This window comes from Camellia sinensis, chromosome 13 (assembly GCF_055761805.1).
Source record: "Camellia sinensis isolate YWXY chromosome 13, ASM5576180v1, whole genome shotgun sequence".
Lineage (NCBI taxonomy): Eukaryota > Viridiplantae > Streptophyta > Magnoliopsida > Ericales > Theaceae > Camellia > Camellia sinensis.
Window position 1 is genome coordinate 10502586 of NC_138973.1, and position 23509 is coordinate 10526094.

The 23509-nt window shown below is 35.3% G+C and overlaps 1 protein-coding gene, 1 long non-coding RNA gene and 1 pseudogene across 4 annotated transcripts in view; 2 read left to right on the forward strand and 1 right to left on the reverse strand.

Moving 5' to 3' along the window:
- LOC145789136 (protein TPR3-like) overlaps positions 1–10919 on the forward strand; it is a 113600-nt gene extending 102681 nt beyond the window's left edge. Inside the window, exon 21 of the mRNA XM_082903077.1 lies at positions 10754–10919. The gene's annotated coding sequence lies outside the window, so the exon portion shown is untranslated. The remainder of the gene's footprint in view (positions 1–10753) is intronic.
- Positions 1401–10515, forward strand: LOC114273925 (topless-related protein 1-like; annotated as a pseudogene).
- A 1945-nt stretch (positions 10920–12864) lies between the features above and the next one.
- Positions 12865–17940, reverse strand: LOC114273902 (uncharacterized). Of its 3 annotated transcripts, none has more exons than XR_014349363.1 (3): positions 17793–17940; positions 14386–14597; positions 12865–14100 (listed from the first exon to the last, which is right to left on the reverse strand). It is a non-coding gene; the product is annotated as an uncharacterized LOC114273902 (long non-coding RNA). The 3 variants fall into 3 exon arrangements; XR_003633227.2 differs by lacking the exon at positions 17793–17940 and adding an exon at positions 14754–17122; XR_014349362.1 differs by lacking the exon at positions 17793–17940 and having other exon boundaries at positions 14386–14747.
- Between the last annotated feature and the right edge of the window lie 5569 nt (positions 17941–23509).

Sequence of the window (23509 nt, forward strand, 5' to 3'; positions counted from 1 at the left end):
TGTATATATATTATTCCAAATTCATTTTCATCAGCAACAATAAATTAGGCAAATTAACCGAAGATAGAATAATTGGTCTTACCCTCTCATGCTTCATACCGAGTCCTTTCAACACTAAATCCCCTCTATGCAAGTTAGAATATACAGAGCATTATACAGAGCATATACAGAGCATATTTCATATGTATACAGAGCATATACATCAGACAAATACATCAGAGGGAGCATCGAGCGAGAGAGAGTGAGAAAGAGAGAGACTAACAGCGGTGGTGTTCTCCGATCGACACAGTAGCGGCGATGAGGAAAGGAGGGGCTAACGATCGGCAGCAAGGGTAGGAGAAACCAATGGTGGTGGTGGGTTGATGCAATGGTAGCAGCGGCGGTGAGGGAAATAGGTTTGAACCGAGTATAACGTGTGTGTGTGTGTGCGCGCGTGAAATAGGTTTGAACCGATAAATTATTGTGTGTGTTTGAAGCGCCAAAACATTATTATTTCTCCCTTAAAATATTTATTGACTAAATTATTTATTGGTGACAAAATTATTTCTTCACCAAAGATAAAAATATTGGCCAGAAAAAACGTTTTGTCACTAAATGATATTAAAATATTAAAAATTATTGGTGACAAAAATATATTCGTTATTAATAATTTTATAATTGGTGACCAATTTTTTCGTCACCAAAAGTCTCAAAATTTTGGCACCCTCCGAAAATATTAGCGGGAAAATATTTGGTGACAAAAAAAATATAAATAATGACGAAAAATAATTTCGTCACCTAATTTTTTTATTATGATTTAGATTGGTGACGAAATTTTATTTTTGTCTCCAAAAATGGAACATTTGGAGACGAAATATGATTTTCGTTATTAAAAGATACATATTTCGTGACAAAAAATTTTTTCGTAATTAGTTTTCGTAATTTTCGTATTAAAAGATACGTATTAAAAGATACGTATTTTCGTTATTAAAAGATATGATTTTCGTAATTAGTTTTTTAACCAAGAATCTGCAGAACAAGTCTAGTATAAATAGACCCGAACAGGTACAAAAAAGAAGTGAACATGTGCAATTCGAAATTGAACAAATGTTGTTTGAAAATCAAACAGATCTGGCAGTTACAATAGATAACTGCACAGCAGTTATATCTGTTCTGGACAGTTTGAATCTGTTTGGGTGCAACAGATTTTAAGACCTGTTTGGACTGATTAATCTGTTCAGAAATAATGGACTGGAAGAGGAAATATAAGGACAGAAAAAATAAATTCAAATTTGAACTTATTTTGGTTCAGAAAATAAAATTTTCCCGCAAGAATTTTGGAAAAAATTCAAATGAATTTTGTCCAAAAAATTAATATTAGAACTGACCCAACCCGCGCCCGGCACGGCTTGGCCTGACGGATGGCGGCGGCGACGCGTGCGCACGTGTGTGGTGGTTTGGGCTAAGGTTCACTTTGTCCATAACTCCTTCCTTCTACAAACTTGGGGTGCCCCTTGGGGCCCAACCCAAGTGTTGTAGGCTGGAGCTTATATACTTAACAAAACTCTCTTAAAGTTTCAATGTGGCACAAGCCTCACAAGGAAACCCACTTTAAAACTTTAAATGTCTATTCCACAAACCCGAAAACGATGTCATGTTCCCATTCACTCATAAATGGTTTTGACGAACCATTTTCACCGTGTGACTTGCCACGCGGCAAGGAACACTTCACCTCTTCGAACCCACCCCAAAAGACGTTCGGGGCCCACTCAATTTTGGGCTCAAAGTTTGCCCAAAATATGCCTATATAAACCAATTTTTCCAACAGTTTCTATGAGAGGGGGCATATGTCATAGGCTTCTTTCCAATTCTCTCCTCAAACAATTCCCTAAAGGTGTTGGCTCGTGGGAATGACGGGGGCCTCACAACATTAACCCCTAAATAGAACTGCATATCAATGTTATTTTGTTTTTGATGTAAAATCCTTTGATTCCTAGATCGAGGCTCATATTGGTAGCGTAAGCGATATTGCTTTTGCTAGTATTAGTGAGCAAATTTCGATCGTTATCGGTGGTGATGACAAAACTATTAAGGTGAGTTTGGAGTCTTAAATAGTTGTATTGTTTCCCATCTTAAGCAATGTAAATTAATTATCTTGCATTTTTTTTAATTGTTTTTGAATGATATATTCATATATATAACAATTGGCATATTGTGTCATATTCGTGTCGTGTCCATACTTCTTAGATTAACTGTATCTATAATTGTAGGTGTGGGATGTGGTTACTGGTGCCAACTTGTTTACTTTCAAAGGGCATGAGACTCCTGTATTTTGTGTTTGCCCTCATGTTAGGGGAAATTTTCATGTAAGGATCACAAATTCAAATCTTCTTTCTCTGATTGTTCCATGTGTACTTCTTGCTTTCATGGCTTATGTTATTTATTTTCTATATATATATTGAATATTATGTTTGTGCTTCCTATTTCTAGTTTATTTTTTCAACCTCGACTGATGGAAAGATAAAAGTATGATCATATGATATGTCTGGACCGTTGGTTCATTATGATGCACCAGGTGGAGTAGGGTCCACAACAATACTTTATAGTACCGATGGCAAAAGGTAGATCTTTTGAACCTACTTTACCACATGATTTTGTATCTATTCATATATATAGAGGACAAATTGAAACACTAACATTGCCATTGAACATGTTGTAGGATTTTTTCACGTGATAATAACCAATATGGGGAGACCTATCTTGTTGAATGGGTAGAATAGAGAAGTATTGAGCAGATAAACTACAAAGGATTGCAAAAACATTCTTTGGGTATTGTGCAGCTTGATATAACCAAAGACCACTTTTTGGCTGCCGGTGATGACTATGTTATCAAATTTTGGGAAATGGATAGCGAGGATCTCTTGGCAACTTCTGATGCCAGGGGAGATTTACCTTTAAGTGGTTTTGTAATTGTGCTAAAATTAAATTTTATTGTTTACAAATGGGCATTTGTGTTTCTATATTATATCATATATTGTACATGCAACAATTGTAGTCCAATTCACATTTATTTTTCTATTTTTTTATTTTATTTTTAATTTCTCAAATCATAAGGAAACTCCGTACATATGCTTCAACAAGGAGGGCACATTACTGGCTGCATCTGCGAGGAACAAAAGAATTAAAATCTTAGGAACCCTTAATGGAATTCAGTCATTACAAGCTCATGAAATGCCTGTATCCATTATTGCAACTAAGGTCAGTTCGTTAAATCATTTCATGGGGCTCTAAACAAAATTTATTGTCAAAATTGAAAATGTAGATATATAAATATATATTTATATTGTGCATGTAATGTTTCTCCATTTGGTATATTTCCATATTAAATGTGTTCTTTCTCCATTTATTTTACATGTATTTCATATCTTTACAAGTGTGTTTGATATCACTATAGACATCCCATTTTTAACCGCCCTTAAGACTTGGGCGCCACAAATTGATCACCCAATGATGAATTTATACGTTGGACAAATGTTCGATTTCCTCGGCAGGAAGCCTCGATTTTGAGTCTCAGAAGCCTAAAAATCTTACACCACTTTTGGACCAAAACAGTATTTTTCCAAGCCTGACCACTCAGAGGCCTACATATAGTGATCCCGATTTTGACCCGACCTTTATTATATTTCAGACACGGGTTTTGCGGTTTAATATTGTTATCCATGTCTTGTTTTTCCCTCATTTGTCTTTGAGTTTGAGTTTTAGAATGTGTTGGGCGTGTTTGGAATAGGTTGGTTGTTAGTTGGTTTAGCTTGATGTTGCCTAGATTTTGGCTTCTTCGCTCGAGCAAAGCTTCTTGCACTCGAGTGAGCTTTGTGATCTCCCAGCATTTGTTCAGTCTTGCAGAGTTTCTGGGAGGGTGTTGATGTTCGCTCGAGCGAGGACTTTTGCGCTCGAGCGACGGTCTTCTATCTACAAAATTTCTGGGACTTTGTATTCTGTGCTCGGGTGACGCTTCTTGCGCTCGAACGAGAACACTTATTGTATCTGGTCGCTCGAGTAACAACTCCTTCGCTCAAGCAAGCATCGCGTATATCAGTTCGCAGCAGCTCATTTTTATATCACTTTTTGTTATCTTTTCACTCAAAAACCCTAAATCGGCTCCTTTTCTCTCTAAAATACTCTCTCTCTCTCTCTCTACAAATACACCTAGATCTAAGGATCCCATTACCCTACTCCCTTTGATAAAAAGGTGGAGCATCTCGTGGGCTTTCATTTGATTCGAATAAAGTTGAGTTTGGGCATCCTTGAGGTTTCTCCACTTCTCCTTTGGGCTTCTACACTTAAGGTAGAGATGTTCTACACCTTGATATGATCTTTAACCTAACTATTTGTTGTTATGTTTAAATGGCGAGATTTGGGAGTAATTTGGGTAAACTTAGGGTTTGGATTCAAATTGAAAAGAGGGGTTTCCATGTTGGGTTACATAAATGAATATGGGGTTTTGAATATGAAGTTCTCTTGTGTTAGAATGGTGGAATTTTGCCTTCGGATTGATAATTGAAAAGGGGGGAAATTTGCCCTAATGTGTGTTAAATAATTATTTTGTATGAATGATGGACTTGGTATGAGAAATGTGAAATTGGGAGGATGTATGAATGAATGGTGTAATTGGATTTGTTAAATCACTCACCTATGAAAATTTGAAGAATTATATGTTATAAAGATTGTATATCTATTTAACAATAACTGTATTGGGCTATCGGTGGAGGATAGCCATGATTGTTGTAGAAATTGTATGAAGATTAGGAGAATTGAAACTAATATTTTAATTGTGTCATTGAATATGACTTTATGATAACGCATTGAATATGTATAATTGATAGTCATTGAATATGACAGTACTTTTAAATACATTGTATATGTATAATGTATTAGGAGGAGAAAGGAAATGGACTCCATGTTTTGGGAGGAGATAGGGAATGGACTCCATTGAAATTAAGCTGTGTCTATGGTGAAAATCCCGAAATCTTATGTATACATGGGTTCCGATCCCGCGGACAAAATTTTCGTAAAATGGCAAGGTTGAAACGCTTGTATGATAGTTATGTTGATTGAGAACCCCTGAGTTGTAGTCTCGATTGGGTTATTTGGAAAATTACACATTTGTCAAATGACTTGAAATGAAATGAATTAACTCGAAATGAATAGATGGAAATGGATTGAGATGTGAGTATCACTATTGAATGGTCATGAAAAGAATGTGAGTTGGTCATAAATATTGGACGTTTATCTGACAGTTATATCTTAGTTAAACCTCATATATTGTGATAGACTATTTCTACTGGGCTTTGGCTCATCCTACTTGGGAAACCATTTTCAGGTACTGCTGACATGCTTTCTCCAAGGACGTAGCTTGGGAGGACATAGGAGCTGGAGGCTCTATTTTGTGTTTTGTGTTTAAATGTTCATTCAAGCTAAGGGCTTTATATATGTACAGAGATTTGACTCTCGTTTGTTGTAACCAAGTAATGTCTTGGAAAGATGTAAGCCCGTAGGGCATTTATTTTCTTGTTGTTAGTTGGTATTACATGCTATAGATTTAGGATGAGCGTATATCATTTATCTTATGAGTTGGATTATCTTTTGTAACACGAACTCTGATGAATGAAAGTATATCATTTCTATTATGTTCATTTATCTTATGAGTTGGATTATTGTATTATTTTGGGGGCGTTACACTGCAGGCCAACTAGTGGCCGACTGGCCAGAAGTAAGTGGTCGGCCGCCACCCAGGTGTTCCAGCAAAATAGATATTTTGCTGCCAGTTGTGCCAGTTATCCTCACTGGTGCATACATTGCATCAACTGTCTTTATACTGATATTTCCGAGATAGTAACATATTTTTCTATATATACTTGACCACCCCTCTTGAAATTAGGTTAGAAAATTTTGTGAAGCAAAATTCTTGGAAAATATTTCTCTCTCTACCTTGCAACCTATATACACCTTACCTAGACTTCCTAAACCAAATTTTTAGGTCTCTTTGTTGAGGTTATTGAGTTTGAATTTCAGCTCTTGAGGCTGGGGATTTATTGGATTGAAACTCAAAGTGTTACTCCTCTTCAAGAGGTATAACTTCAAGCTTCCTTACACTACTTTTTCCTTATCATTACTTGTTGTTTTTAGACTATTTTTCAACTGCTTTTATGGGCTGAAACTTGTGGTTTAAGGCTATTAAAGGTAGCGGGGTTAATCACCCCCTTTTTAAACCTTGTCTCCTAAGCTTTTGCCCTTGTGTTTCCCATCTCTTCCTCAACTTTTTTCCAACTTTTTACCACTGATTTTCAGTGGTTTTCAGAGGCTAAAAATGTTGTTTTGAGGTCCCAAAAATAGAGGGGTTAGCCACCCTTCCTTATGCCTGTTTACTAGCTTCATTTCCTTATTATTTTTGCTTACTTTTTCAAGCTTTTCTCTTAGAATTTCAGCACTGTTTTTAGCCATTTTAGGACTGTTTTAGGGTGTTTATTTCATTTATGCTTTGTATAGTAGGCTTGTAGTGTAGTGGTCCTCATAGGTTTGGTGGTTTAGGCATTAGACACCTACCTATTTTAGTTAATAGCATTTAATTCATACTTTCCATAGTTGTGTTCACCTATAATCACCTCTGCACTCTCCCTCTTTTCTTGGCTTCTTTATTTCTTTGAGAGTTGCTTCAAATGAGTGTTGTTTAAGCTTGAGAAAGAGACCCTTAAATGCTAGATGTTTTAATATCTTCGGAGGTTCATTACTAGGGTATTACCTCTCTCTCATGCCTAAAACAACTTCTTGTTTAACAATCCTCTCCATTTAGTGGACTTAACTATTATTCTTGGACCAAAATGACTAATGAACGGAAAGGTAAGTAAAAAACGCAATAAAATTGGACTAAAATGGAACAAGAGAATAAAATCAAGTTTGGGGTTCAATCGGACATTAGTTGAACCCGTTGAGTCTTGAACTGTTTCATACTCTTTAGTGATGATAATGGCTCAAGATTCAAGATCTTCCACTTTCCTTGATCAATTCCATGATAGGGAGGAGGTTTGTGGGTCTTTCATTGTCATTTATTGAGATTTTGTCCTTTGATCCATAAATCATCACACAATGAACTTGTGTCGATTGATGGCTTGCGAATCAAGCCTACCCGTCTTTTGATCTGTTTAATGATAAGGAGAGGCAAGGCGGACAAACATCTCTTGAAAATACTATGTTTGTGTGTTGTTTCATGTTTGTTACAGTAGGGCAGTAGCAAAAACTAATGGCCGGCCGACAACTTCTACAGGCCGACCGACCACCGCTTTTTAGCCAAACAGTGTCATTTTTCTTGCAAAACAGAGAAGAGGCTAAGGCAACAATAGTTCAATTTTATGATTGCAAAGTATAAACATTCTGGCAGCAAAACAAAGGGCATTTTCAGGTGGAAATCCGCATTCATGCATGAACAATTCTTCATCCCTTGTTGCTCGTTAATTTATATTAATAGTAGTATGTTATAATTAATTAAGTGTAATTCCTTCGAACTTGTAATAGCTTAGTGAATTAATTTTGTGTTGTAATTAATTAGTTAGCTTAAGTCTAATTTGTAAATAATTAGCTAGTGTAGTTGATTCATTTCTTTGGTAATGTAATAGTTAGTTAATTTGGTAATTAGCTAAGACATTCATTTGGACCCTCTTGTGCAAGGGCAAAATTGTAATAATGTGTATGTCTTCCAACCCCCATTTCTTTCTCCCTTTTATTTATCTGCTTATGATGGATAGCATAAAGTATCACGTTTTATTTAGCATTTTTCATGACTTGCATCAATTTGTTTTGCATACATAAGGGTTTGGCTCATCATACTAACCAATGTCAAAATGCAAATTCTTATACAAATACGTGCTTTTATAGCATGCCTCAAATTGCTTCACATGCCATGTTATTAGCCGAGCTTATTATTTGTATTTTGTATGTGTTGCATTAGTCATTTTTATTTTTAGAATCATGCATTCTTTCTAATCATTTTATTTTCCTTGGCTTGCCTTGGAGTACTAGGCGAGCATTTTTGCTTTAGCACATTGCATGCGTGTGATTTTTGCTATGTCAAACATGATACCATGAGGCTAAGTGCTTAAGTGATATACCTGTTTGAATGCCTGTGGATGGAGACTAATTGCATAAGTTGGGATGATTTGCTTAAATGTGCATATGAGATTACTTTTTCGAAGTGGTACATATTCAAAACAATTTTCAAACAAACATAAAATCAAAATGTTCTAACTTTTGCAAATTAGTCTATACTTGTGTGCGTCACCTAGTAAGGATAGCATAAAAATCGGAATAAGAGCATATAATGTAAATAAGAATCACATCGTGATTAGTAGAGGCCGATCTTTGATCGGGTGAGTGAGGTGCTCAATTCATGACCTTCCCCTCTCATACCTAAGTACCCGAGCCAAGACACTTTGGTGATGACGAATAAGTGGCCTTTTGCATCAGTCACGGGTTTCCTAGATTTTCCGAAAATATTTAGGTGGTGACTCTGAAATATGGCAATGTAGTCCATTTTTGGCATTTTGATTCAAAATCGATTTTTCAAAAGATTTGCCAGATTTGGACTCATTTGTGTTTATCTATTTCACATTGTACTTGTGAAATCAGATTCAGAACCACAGGAGTCCGAACTATAGGGCTATCGTATCCGAAAGGAGCATGAAAAGTAAGCTACAATCACTTCTGAAGTAACATAAAACTTGGACTTGCTAGAATGGGGACAGAAGGAGCTTGGAGGATGTTCCTAAAACAATTGAAGTCGTCAAACCAATAAAGGCATTGAAGATCAAAGAAATTAGTGAGCTTGCTCAACTTCAGTTCTTGCTGCTTCCTGGTTCTATCAAAATGGCTAAGGTGCGATTCACTAATTATTATAGTGTAAATATGGTCAATCATTGTTTATCCATTTTGGATACAAAATAATGCTATAAATGTTATATTTTGTTTACCTTAGATGCACCTTTGTTTCAACAATATTCTATATTGGAATATTGGATACACAGACACTTCTAAGAAGGTGGTGTGTATGTGTTGTATTCCTGTCATGTATGTGCTTCTTAGCTCTTGCCAAATAAAGACTAGTTCTTCGTAGATGTTTCTCTACTGACTAATTCAAATGTTGAAGTTGACGTACACGAGTTCCAGTGATGCCATTTTAGCATTAGCATCAAATGCAATCCATTTACTTTGGAGGTGGCCACATAAATCCAAGGTAAAAAAATTCCCATCGTTTATATGTATGCACGCACGTTTCTCTTTGAATTCAAATATGAGTTCAAGATTGTTATGTTGAGAATTAAGGTATGTCTTGATGCAGGTAACAACGAAGAATTCCCCTCAATTATGGCATCCAATATCGAGGACATTAATGACAAATGACTTAACTGGTGTTAGAACTGAAGAGGCCAAGCCCTGTTTCGCTTTGTCCAAAAATGATTCTTACCTCATTTCAACATCTGGGGGTCAAGTTTCTTTGTTCAACATAGCAACATTTAAGGTATCGTACAATTTTCAAATGCTTTGGTTTGGTTTTAAGTACTCTATTTTTCTACCTAAACTTTATTGAAAGACGTTCCCACGCTTCTTGTAAAAAACCTTATTTTTATTTAGAGTTGACTGATGTTTTCCTAAATGTTGGAACATTACAGACAATGGCGATTTTCATATGTGCACCGCCTGTGCCAATGTATGTTGCCTTCTATCCTCATGATAACAACATAATTGCCATTGGCATGGATGATTCGACTGTTCTGATATATGACACTCGTGCAAATGAGGTATGATCTTAGTTTGTTTGTGTAGATTCAATGGCTCTTCTTAAATGGAATGATAAGTAAATTTTTTAATCTTTTCGTGCTGAAGGTGAAATCCATGCTGAAGGGTCACATTAAACCAATCACCGGCCTTTCCTTTTCCTCTCTGAGTAATTTATTTGTTTCTGCTGGAGCGAACAATTAGGTTTGTGTTTTTTCAAATTTGATAATTTGAAATTCTAAGCCCTTCTCAAAGTTTCGATTCTCTGACTGTGTTTTTTTTTTTTTTTTTTTTTTCATTTGGCAGATAATTGTGTGGCAATGCAATAAATCGATAAGTAAAAAAAGCAGCTTATTGCAGCTTCCAACTGGAAGATCAACCAAGAAACTGTCAGAAATCGAGGTTCAGTTTCACCAAGATCAAATACACTTCCTTGTCGTGCATGAGTTGAAACTTGCCGTGTATGAAACAATCAAGCTGGAATGCGTTGTGCAAGTAACTTTATTTTGTGAATACCATAATTTGGCACTTTTATTTTTCAATGTTTAAATAAAATACTTTATGTTTTGTATTTCCAATGGCCGGTTCCAGAGATGTTGACTCCAGTCTCACATGCAACATTTTCATGCAATAGCCAGTTGGTTTATCCAACCTTTTTGGATGGAATTGTGTGCATATTTTGTGCTTCAGATCTCCAACCACGATGCCTGATTAATTCTACTACTTATCTTCCATCCAACACTAGGTATTACTTACCTTCCAATTTTCAATTTAAACCATCCATCTATTTCTATAAAGTAAAATTGACAGGAAAATAATATTTTAGTCATTAAACTCAACGACAAAAATGGTATTTTAGACTTTTTTCGTATACATACAATGAGTTTCATATCTAAGTTTGTACTAATGTTCATTTTTAACTCTTTCTTTTTATCGTTCTTCATCGTAGTCATGTTATATACCCACTAGTGGTTGCTACGAATCCAAATGAACCGAACCAATTTGCATTGGGGTTAACCGATGGCACTGTTTTTGTGTATGAACTGCTTGAATCCGATGGCGAATGGGGTGAGAAATCACAATGTAACAACTCAACTACATTGCCAGCTATCGAGTCTAGTTCAAATCAACACCAGTGTGCAACTAAGCAAAGGAATCAGCTTTCTTGAAAGTTTTATGGTTATTGATAATTAGTTTCAGGCTCTATGGTTATTAACAGTTTACTCTAAGTTGGTGAATTTTAAAGGCACATACCAAAAGTATTTAACAAAGTTTTGAATTTTCTTCTCATACATTTTATTCCATAGGATTTTTAAGAGTTTTTCATTTTCCAAAAAAAAAACAAATTTCAATTTGTTATTCTTTTTTTAATGCATGAATGCAAAATTTTTAAATATGAATCAGTTATTCGTACTAGTTAAAAGTTGGAAATTCTCTTTTCCCATAATGCATTCGCTTTGTTTCATATGTTTTGATGACTTATCACAATCTATGAAGCATTGCCACTTTAAGTGCTGTAACCGTGCCGGACACCGGAACACATATGAAACATGTTAGGTGACATGTCCCTTTATTTATTTATTTATTTATTATTATTATTATTATTATTTAGGGGACACATTAGGTATAAGACACACCACGTGACGTGTCCCTCTATTTATTATTATTTTTTAAGGGAACACATCGGGTATGAGACATGCCACGTGACGTGTTCGTTTATTTATTATTACTCTCTCCATCCCAAAATATTAGTCATTTTTGGAGAATCTAACTTTTTTGATAGTACAATTATTACATTTAACTTTTCAAAATTACCCTTTGATAGTACACGCTTTTTTGGGAATATCAATTGTCATTTTTGTATTTTTTGTGTTATTAATAAATTTAAAAGAAAAGCAAAAATAGGAAATTCATATTATTTTAGCCCTTGATTTTAGAAAAAGGGACTAATATTTAAGACAATGAAAAATTGAATAAATGACTAATATTTTGAGACAGAGGGAGTATTATCATTTAGGAGACGCACTGGGAATACTTTGGGGACACACCAACTAGATGAACCTTATAAGCCATTCTTCTAACCAACAGTTAAACTGGTCCCAATTTAGAAGGACCGTCTAGGCTACTTTCTTTCTTTCTTTGTTATATATATAATACATAATATCAAAACTTCAACTTACATAAAATTTTGATTAAATGTTCCCTCTTTGACAGCCTCTTCTATGGAGAGGCTTGAAGAGATTGTGAAATCTCATTAGAAGATTAATCCCTAAACTTGTGTTTGATATTGTAGGCTTAAAGTTAATCACGCATCTTGCTTACACTAAAACAATTATCTATTACAGTAATGAAGCATAAGAAACCATGTTAACCACGGTAATAAAGCTTTGCCTTTTAAGAACGATATTAATCATCTCATTTATACTAGACCATAATAAGAAATCATATTAATAATCTCATTCACACCAAACCAAGTGTTTACTACAATAATGAAGGTTTACCTTTCGGATTGATGAAGAACCCAAGTAAATTTATTTCTTTCTCATATTTTGCTAGAAAAATAATGCAGCAAGTTGCTGACATGCTTATTGGTAATGTTGAAAGCATGAATGAAATATACATCCAAATGGCACTTATACTAGCACAAATTGATTGAATTTTTAAAATAGGTGTACGGAGCCAAAATCAATATCTTTCTGGACCAACCCGCATCCTGAGCTAAATCAATTGACAAACTCTATCCCTGTCAAAGGACTCCCGACATGAAACTAAAGGGCTACATTGCCAACTACCTTTTAGGTGAAAAGGACACAAACAATAGAGGATTTCATTAACATTATAACAGCAAAATAAGATAGGAATCTGCTTATGGAAAACACTAACTTGACACAACCTTAGGGAGTTTCTAGTCTCTATATTCATGGCATTTAAACCTATCATCCATGGGTATTTTTAGGGTCCTTTTTTTGGCGATTTGGAAAGTGTATAAAAGGAGTTCAAGAAATATTCAGCAACAATATAGCTTTATAGAACAACTTGAGGACCACAATGCAATAGTATTTCTAAGCAAACTATGTAAAATCTGTCGATTGTTTTCGTATTAATTTTAACTAGAACTTGTAACCATGTCTGACACAGAATGCTTGTCATTTATTTTTTTTTGAACAACGAGAGAGATCTTTATTGATGAAAGCATACATAGTATGAGAAAAACATCAATAAAGAGGAGCTTGGAGCTAGCACAAGCTCCAAGCTCCGGTTGGTGAGCAACCAACAAAACAAAACAAAGCAAAACATAAGAGAATAGGCCCAGAAATGCAGCACCAAGACAGATCAGAACAGGCCCAGAATTGCAGCACCAAGACAGAGCAAAACAGATCAGAACAAAGCATAACAGATCAGATCAGAGCAAGACAGATCAGGCCTAGAAGAACAGCACCAAGAGCAGAGCTAATAGATCAGCACCAGTAGATCAGCATCAGAACAGCAAGCAAAGGAAGTTGCTGTTAAGACATTGACTGCAACTGGACTTCAAAATGCAAGATGACTACTCGGACCTAGCACCAAGGCAATATCTGATTTGTGGGAAGCTGAAAAGGAAGTCACTAATTGAAAATAGACATCTCTTGGATGCAGCTTTATACCAGAAGGCTAATCTGGTGAAAATGAGTTCATGAAGATCCTGAAGCTGTGATTGTGAGCCTTGGAAGAGACTCTCATTTGTGTGTTTCCACAATGACCAGAAAGTCACCAGAGGAATTGCACTCTAAATCCTCCTTTCTTCAAATGTACAGCTATGCCCAGCCTACCACTGAAACAGTCCTTGAATAGACCTAGGGACTACCCAAACAACCCCCCACCATTGCAGTAACTCAGACCAAACTCTCCATACCATGGGGCAGAAAATCAGCACATGTTCAATTGATTCTTGCTGGGACTTGCAGAAAGTACACAAGGTAGAAGAATCTCTGTCCAAAATTCCAAGCTGCTTTATTTCTCCATGCAAGCCAGCCAAAGAATTGCACTTTGGGAGGAAGATAATTAATCCACACCCATCTACTGAAGATGACATTAGGCCCAAGAGCAAGGTTGGTATGGTTGTAGAAAATAGAAACAAGGGTCTGACCAGGTTTAGCAGCAGACCAAAGAGCCAAATCATTAACCTGAAGATTAAATGTAGGTGCTCCTCTTAAAATTCCATTAATTCTGAGTAGCTCCTCTTTTTCCCATTCAAATAGATGTCTCCCGAAGGTGAGTGGCCAATTGTAAGAGCTGTCTCTGATCTCCACAAGGTCCCTAATAGATCCCTCCTTATCATTAGATAATTGAAATAACCTCGGGAATTCATCTTTAAAAGAGGTAACTCCACACCATTTATCATGTCAGAATTTTATTCTATAACCATTGCCCACTCTTAAATATAGGTTAGAAACATAAAAAGTGAGTAAAGATACTTTCTGCTCAACTACTGATACAATATCACTCCACAGTCTAGATAGGATAATGTTTGTCACTTAACAAATATAATCTAAATCATACTATAAATTGACACTAGTCTAGTAGTTTTAGTAACCTTCATACCTTAGCCGTGGATCTAACAGCATCTTCAGTGACCCCTGCAACATGGGGCGTTATTAGGACATTTGGGAACTTCAAAATTGGATGCTCAGGATCAAATGGCTCTGTCCAAGCAACATCCATGCCTAAGCCTCCCAAGTGGCCAGATTTAAGGTGATAAAGAATAGCTTCACAGTCCAAGAGACCCCCTCGAGCTATATTCACCAAAAGGACACCTTGAAACATAAACCAAACAACAAACAATCAAAGATGCAAACCATTATCATCAAGAGTTTTTTATTTTCCTTTTTTTGTATGTTTTTCTCTTCTTTGCCCATATAGTTGAGGATGCTATTAATACAAGTAACAGACAATTAAAGGCATTGACTTACGTTATCAATGTTGAAGAATTTTACTGTGCAGTATGTTCTTTCTTCGATAGAAACCCATTTCCCAAGTATTATCTTTTACACTCACAGCCTATATCTCCAAACAAGAGAAAATCAATGAGTTGTTCCCATGAGAGGAGAACATGTGTCATAAGTCTCTTTCCAATTCTCTCATCAGATAATCTTCTACCAAGCTAAAGTAGATGGTTGTGGGCACGGTGAGGGCCTCGGTACATCCAACCCCTCAATAGTATTCCCTTATGACCCACCAAACTCCACAGAGTACCCCAGACAACGTGTGATAAGCAGTTACCAGTAGGGCAAGCACCTAGATATGCCCAAACTACAAGAGTGCATGCTTTTTTTTTTTTTTTTTTGATCAGCAAAGAAAAAGGAAACTATTATTGATGAAAAGACCAAGAACAAGTACCAAAATACATCAAAAAAGAGGGAAGTGCAAAAACATCATAGCTATCATCACTCCACAATCCCAACTAGGTTGGCACCAAGGAGGAAGCACAGTCATATGTAAGCACTAAACCCACTGATTGGCGAGATACCAATCAAACAAAAAAGAAACTGGAAAGGCCACACCTACAAGAAGCTCCACCACCGTCACAACATGGCAGCATAATCAACCTACCAACTCTACCAACACCTACCCCTGAAGACTCTACCGGCACTTTCTAGGACATACACCAACTATCACCTAGCCACACTAAAATGCACTAGGTATTTAACACCCAAGATATCAACAAGCAACACCAGATATCAGATAGCAACACCAGATATCAGCATTAAGACTGTTGACAGACTGATGAGAGCACCAAGCACATTTCTACTACACAAGACAGCAAACCAGCAGCATCGTGCAAAACAACAAACACCAGCATAGAGCTTCCCACACCAGCAACAAACCAGCACATGGCAACCCAGAACACTGCCACCATAATGCCACAGATAACACCTGCCATAACAGATTACTACCACCACAGCAACAACAGATTGCCCTACATATCAGATAACAAGATTACCTGCCATATCAGATAACAAACCCAGCAACATCAACAATCAAATTGCCCTTCAAGCTTCAACACCGACAACAATATACATCAGAACCAGCATCTAGATACAACCATCCAGCAATAATCAATCATCAGAACACCCAGCAAGCATCCAATACGAAGACACTAAGAATGACCTCTAAACTGCTGGACGTTATTAACAATTTCCTACACAGAGTAAAACCCCTCACTGGAATGAGCCTTAACCCAAATGGCAATTCTGAGTTTGATCAAATCACACACTTCCACCAGATTTGCTTGCTTATTTTGGAACACAACCTCATTCCTGAGCTTCCATAATGACCACAATACAGCCAATGGTATAGCTTGCCAAATCAAATTTGCAAATTTACCTCACCTAAAACCACTCCACCAGCCAAGAAGTTCCTCCACATTCCGAGGTATAACCCAATGCAGCCCCCACCATTGCAGTAAACAAGACCACACCCTCCAAGCAAAAGGACACCACAGTAAAATATGGGACACTGACTCCACGTCCCTCCTGCAGAATATGCATAGGACCGAAGCCTCAGGACCTGAAACCCCAATTCTTTGCAAAAATGAACAAGTTGTAAGTCTCCCCTTCCACGCCAACCAACCAAAAAATTGCACTTTTGGGGGGTAAATATTGTTCCAAATTAACTTAGAAACCAATAGAGGAGTGAAAGGCATCAACAAAGAATACAGGGACGAGACCGAAAACTGCCCAGAATTATTGGCCAGCCACTGAAGACAGTCATCTCTATCTGAAGATCCAGACCCAACAGAGTTCAAAAAAGCCCCCAAACTAATCAACTCATCTGATTCCCAGCTCAGCAAGGCTCTTCTAACCTGAGAAAACCTTCTGACTGATCGACCCTCCTATCCAGCACCACTCTCAGAGTGATCTCCTTTTCTGAAGATAGACTAAATAACCTAGGGAACAAAGCCTTAATAGACAGATTACCCACCCACCTATCAATCCAAAAGTGAACTCTGTTACCATTACCCACACATAGTTGAGAATTTGCCATAAAAATATTGAAGAGATGGGAATTTAATTGACTAACCTTAAGAATATCACCCCAAATTTTTGAATAAGACCCAAAAACTTTTGGGAAAGGGTACCACCTCCTACCATTAGAAGAATACCTACAACAAATAACACGTTTCCACAATGATGAATCCTCCACACCAAACCGCCACCACCATTTGCCCAATAGGCAATGATTCACCTGATGAACCTTCCTAATACCCAGTCCCCCATTATCTTTGCTTTTAGTTACTTCCTCCCATCTAACAAGATGAACCTTCCTCTTTAGGTCAGACCCCCCCCCCCCCCCCCCCCCCTAGAAAATTTGCTTGGATTCTATCAAATACCATAGCCACAGAAGAATGGATCTTAAAAAGAGATAAATAATACAAAGGTAAACTAGACACCACCGACTTAATGAGTGTTAATCTTCCTCCAAAAGATAGAAGCTTCCTCTTCCAAGAAGCAAGTCGAGCTTTGCATTTATCAAGAATAGGCTTCCAAGTCTTCTTAAGCCTAGGACTAGCCCCTAATGGTAATCCTAGGTAGGACAATGGTAACTTCTGAACCCTGCAGCATAACCTAGATGCAAACACCTCCATCTTGTTCTCAGGCACACCTATACCACATATAGAACTTTTCTGAAAATTAATACCAAATTCATATCTCTATCAATTTCAACATGCATGTTAGTCTTTGACCCCAATTCCATTTCGAATAGCACCAACGATGCTTGTAACCATGAAACTCAACAAAACCATGCTTGCATGTATGCTTCAATGCTCAATCTTTCATAATTCACATATTACATGCTAGATTATGTAATTTCATAGCAATTCTCTTCATGCATGAACACATGGACTTCAATCTCAATTTAATCAATTCAATTCATGATCTAACTTACCATTTAATCTTTAATTCACAAAATCACAACTCAAACTCATGAATTAGGGGTTGATTACTCACCTAGGAGTTTCAAACACGCAAGTTCTTTGAGTTTAACTTCCAATTCTCAAGCCTTGAGCCAAAATTGCACAATTCTCCCCCTTTCTCTCTCTAAAGCCGGTCTTACTCTCTTACTAAAGTATAAAATATGATTTTGAGCTCAAAACTTAAAGGGTGTGGGTGTATAATCCCCCTTATATAGCCCCTCTTAATCAAATTCCATTAACACTAATTAATTGAGCACTATTTCATCAATTTAATCTATTTAATTTGATCCGAATCAATTTTCAATTAAATTTCACCGTAGGCTCTAAAAATTACGCCAATCATAGTGGCGTAGTCAATTTCGGTTTCTGTGGCCGATAGGGCCTTCAATTTAAATTCTAAAGCAGATAATCAAAAAGTTTTCCTACGGTGAACAAATAGAAATTCAAAACCACATATATTCATACAAATGGCACTCAAAATCATATCAAACATATAATCACATTCGTAATTAAGATCAATTAGCATAATACGGAGCAGGGTTATCACAGTGTTCTATGCCGCATTGTGATTCACGTGGTATATTTGGTTGCTCAAAACCATTATCGAGTGAAAGGGAAATTGAAGCCAAAGTGTGCTCCATGAAAATGGAGTTTTGGTGGAAAATCCTTAAAGGTTGAAAAATGGCTTGTCCCATATTGATTTGGTGGGAAGTTTTGAGTGGGTTTATAAGGCATGGGATTGGAACTTGGGGTGTGCCCTAAGGGGTACCCAAGTTTTGTAGAGAGGGAGGTTATAGGCTAGACCCATTGGACACAAAAATCACCACACGTGTGCGCGCGTGCCGCCGCCGCCACCGTTCATCCGGTCGGGCGGGCTGGCCCTTGGCTTGGGCACGGGTGCATGGTTTGTGGTTGGGTTAGGCTTGTTCGGCCCAATACTAATCTTTTTGGGCCAAAAACATTTGAGTTTACTTTATTTATTTTGAAATAAAATATGTCCGCTTTTATTTCAAAATTCTGGGATGAAATTAAATTCAAATTTTGTAATGTACCTCTCTACAAAATTCTGTCCAAACCACATACAAATTTCAAATCTGTTTAATTTTCAAATTCAAACAGATTCGGTTATCTATCCAATTCAAAACCCAACAGGTTCAGTACTTGTTCAAATAGCTTTGCACCTGTTTAATTCAAAACCAGCAGCCACCAATCCATCTATAAATAGGCAGCCCTTATTTGATGCATTCATTCATTATGTTTTGTCCATCCTTGTTGCAATTTCATCTCTACATTTTGCTGCATTTATTCTATTATTTTTCTGTGAGAAAGAGTGTATACACTAAGTGTGTTCGTTGAACAAATAAATTGTAGTGCTGCATTTATTTGCTGTTGATCATTTTATCTTGGGAGATAGACGTCCACATTTTGAAAGCACCGTGGAGAGGACGAATCTGTCTTAAGGACACAGTGTCGAACACTGGACTTGATCAGATTATTATTCAAAGAAATTAATCAATACCCAAACAGAACTGATTTATTTAAGTACAGTAAAGATTGTTCAACATAATGACGGTAATGTTGCTGGTCCAGATACTCAGTTATCTAAAAAAAAAAAAGAATGTGTGTAGACCAGAGACTGAAAATAGAAATGATATGAGAGGAAATGTATATTGCAGTCTAGCAGAGGAGCTAGAGAGAGAGAGGGAGAGACCTGAGAATTGGGAAGCACAAGCCCAAAGCTGAACCTTTGTTAGAGTTTGAATCAATAGCAACTAAACTGTGTTTTTATAATAAAAAATCTAGGGACCCAGAATTGACCAATAATGAACCTGTGCGATTGAAATTAAATTAATAAAATACAAGATTCATGATTTAAATAAATTTGAACAATTGACTCTCATTTCTTAATAAATTTTAGATAAATAATTTTGGTGTGGATAAGGATTTGTACGGTTACTGTTTTATAATCCCTTCTTTCTTATTTTAATACTAGTGTATGCCCATGCCTAAAGGCACGGTGCAAATAATGATGAGATCAAAATATAACTAAATAGAAAATTATTGGGTTAAAAGGTAATTTATCCCATTTTTTGCTAAAAATTTGAAGTCAAAATATGAATGAAGGTTTGGTTAGTTTTGAAAAGATTTTTTTATTAAAAAAACTTGAAAATATTTTTAGTTGTATATTTTGAAAATAAACAATTCCCAATCAACTATTTAAAGTACGGCAAGTAACGCAATCATAAACATTTCATTTTTATTAAAAAAATTTATGACTCTAAAGTATAAACTTCATATCAACGCAAACATTAAAAATAAAAGCACCCTTGCTAAGCAAGTTAATAAAAAATTGTAAACACAAAACAAAACATACAAACCAAGGCATTGTACATTTGTTAACACTCTATAATCCAAAAAAAATTACACCAAACAATGCACACCAGCCAGTATTCTGCAATTCAAAAAAAAAATTAAAATTTAAGAAAATTAAAATTGAAATGCACACCAACCAGTGCTCTGCAATCTAAAAAAATTAATTTAAATACCAAGCAATGTACACCTGCTGGTGCTACTGCTGCAAATCACATTGTAATAATTCTTTGCAAATTATAAACCAGAAACTACGTGAGAAAAATATAGGAAAAATACTAATATTTTAACTTGCCTACAAACAATGTGACATGAGAAAAATGTACTCCCAGCACAATCTGACATCAACCAAAAACCTACAAATGTTATGCAAACTTTCAGATATAACTAATTAAGTTGAGAAACAACTAACATACATAGACAGTTCAATATAAAGCTAGACATTGGCTCATTGAGCAATCAACAATATTTTTTCATTAATACTAAATCACTTGTACATTTTTTGAGCAATACTAAATCACTTGTACATCCATGAAATTACTAAATCACTTGTACATCCATGAAAAATACTAAATCACTTGTACGAAAAATAGCAACCTTACAAAAAGTAGTAACCATACATGGCAGTCAAATGTTTTTTTACAAATCACTTGTACATCTTTTGAGAATTTAAAACGAATAGCAAAAGTCAACTCGTCTCTCCACTTTTCGAAGTAAAACCATTGATAGCAAAATCGATAATAAAATCTAAAAATTAATAGGAAAATTGCAAATCAATAGTAAAGCTTATCAACTTTAATAATTTAAGTGATAAAGTTTCCCATGATTTTGTAATTTTTTTCGGTCTTACCACTAATTTGCAATTTTTTCAAAATTAATTCCAGTAAGTAAGTGTCACGGATAGAAAATACTTAATGGGTTACAATCAAGATGTGAAGAAATAAAAATATAAAAAAAATGACTTACCCTGCAATTTTCATAAGCAATCTTGGTGAAAATTCAACAAAGATACTAAGATCTTTTTATCCCCAATCAGGCATTGGTCATTCGCTATTTTAATTCATTTTCATATAAGACAATTAGCGAATGCCTTGTACCTAAAAACATTCCTAAAGGAAAGAAGAAAAAAAATATCTAAGCATGCTTTCTATCAATTCTTGCATACCGTATCTCATGAATTGTTTGTATGATTTCAAATAAATATATCAATGGGTTATGAGTTCGAAAACAGTTATGATTAAAAATTAATACTATAATTACTACAAAAAGGCAATCAATAGACTATGCTCAATTAAGCAGTCCTAACAAAAACAATAATTTTCATTAGATCACTCAAACACAAAATAGATAAAAATCTGATCAACAAATAAAAGCTGATAGAAAATGAGATTAGAAGAAAACTAAAAAGTTAATTGGAAAGTAATTTGAAAATTTAATATTACTCATTTTTCCTTTCAAAATGACACTAAAATTAAAATTGGGCAATTCCATTAGCCAGACACCTCTTGGTTAAAGTAGATAGCATAATAATAAGAAAACAAACAAAAATCAATAACTATGGACCTCTTAAAAAAAATAAAAATAACTATGAATTAAAAAATATGAACAAAGAAAATTAAAGTCGCTCTTTCTGTTTAGGTGAAAAATCTGTCAAAGTGTTAAGCTTTTCTCTCATTCTACCTTTAAAACCCACCAAAGAAAATATTGAAATCAATTATTTCACAAAACTATCAACATATATGCACCAAAAGTCACAAATAATCACATACCCATAAATTGAGTCTTGAAACAATAAATGAGCTACACATACCTATAATAAAAAAAACTACAAATGAACCCTCAAGATCAAACCTAGATCATACCCACATGTCAAGAGAAAATGAATGGGATAAAATGCAGATGGTTAAAGAGAGGAGAGATGGATAAAGGTTTGTGGAGTGAGCTTTGAAGTGAAGCAAGTTACGAAAAATTGAGAGATCTTTAAAGGTGGAATTTATCAACAAACATGACACATTTGAGAGGGAATTTAAAGGTGAAAAAACAGTCTCTCACCATTTGATCTTAGAAAGAAATAATCAGTCTTACCAAAATATTCAAGATACTTTAAAAAAGCTGCCTTCTTGATCTTAGCTGTATGAGATCTGACAAAATGTTTAAACTTGATCTTGACCATCTAAAATGATACATGAGACAACTGTCCAATCTCTCTACTTGGACAATGATACAAAGTACAGAACAATGTAATAACAATGATTCCTAAATTTCCAAAATTCACAAAGCTTCACAATTCAAGTGATGACAAAACAGAGTTATAATCTTTATCCAAGTACATCATCACTTATGGTTATCTATTCAAGGCTCTAAAGCTCTAAGCAACATGATCATGATTATCACCATCTCGCTCTTGCTTCCACTGGCTTGTGAGAAATTAATGCAAATTGTGAAAGTTAGGTTAGTAACTTGGTAGACAGAAAGTAGCATGCTACATAAAAGAGAATTGATATGATACATGATTCAATGTTGAGATATCCACAACGCAATACAATAACTTCAAACTCTCTTGCAAATGCCAACATCACTGTTTAAAGCAATGCAACTATTATGGTCAATTGAAACCTGTCATTCAAGTGAATAGACATGCGTCTGCACTATTAAAGCAAATAAATGAATAGAAAGAAAACAATAGCATAGAGAGTGAAATTGAGAATGACAACAAATCATACAAACCTCCAAACTGTAGCTACCTAAAAACCTATTGTAGTGAAAACATCATGTTTGATACAATAAGAAAAAGAAAAGAACCAAACAAAAAGCAAAATTCAATACTAAAACCATGATATAAAACAAAATTCAGTTGATAGTAGAAGACAACCTTGTAAGAGAAAAATAATCCAAGTACCTACTAATCTGTGTATTTTTTCCCAATGCAAGAGTCTAGGCTATTCCTACACTCTTCTAACTCATTGAGTATTGTTCAATGGAAACCCAAAAAAGGAATGTGAGACATGTATTTCATAGAAAAGAAAAGTTACATGACTGACCAAATATTTAAAAAAAACGTTATAATTTTACCTTATTTATTTTTATGCCTACACATCATGACTAAACAATGGATAAGAATTTTTGAAGATTGTAAACCGACAAATAATTAAATTCAAATTTATAAAATGAGTATGAAAAAAAAAATCAAAAAGTAATTAAAGTTTACCTTGTGTTTAATATTCATTTTTGAATGAATATGTTACTTTGAGTTCCCATCAAGAAAACAAACCAGTTGGAAACAATGTTAATTATAAAGTTTAAAAAATACAAAATAAAAATAAAAGAGAGATGAAGGACAATATAATATTTTAATTGAGATCCAAAAATATACATGATCCT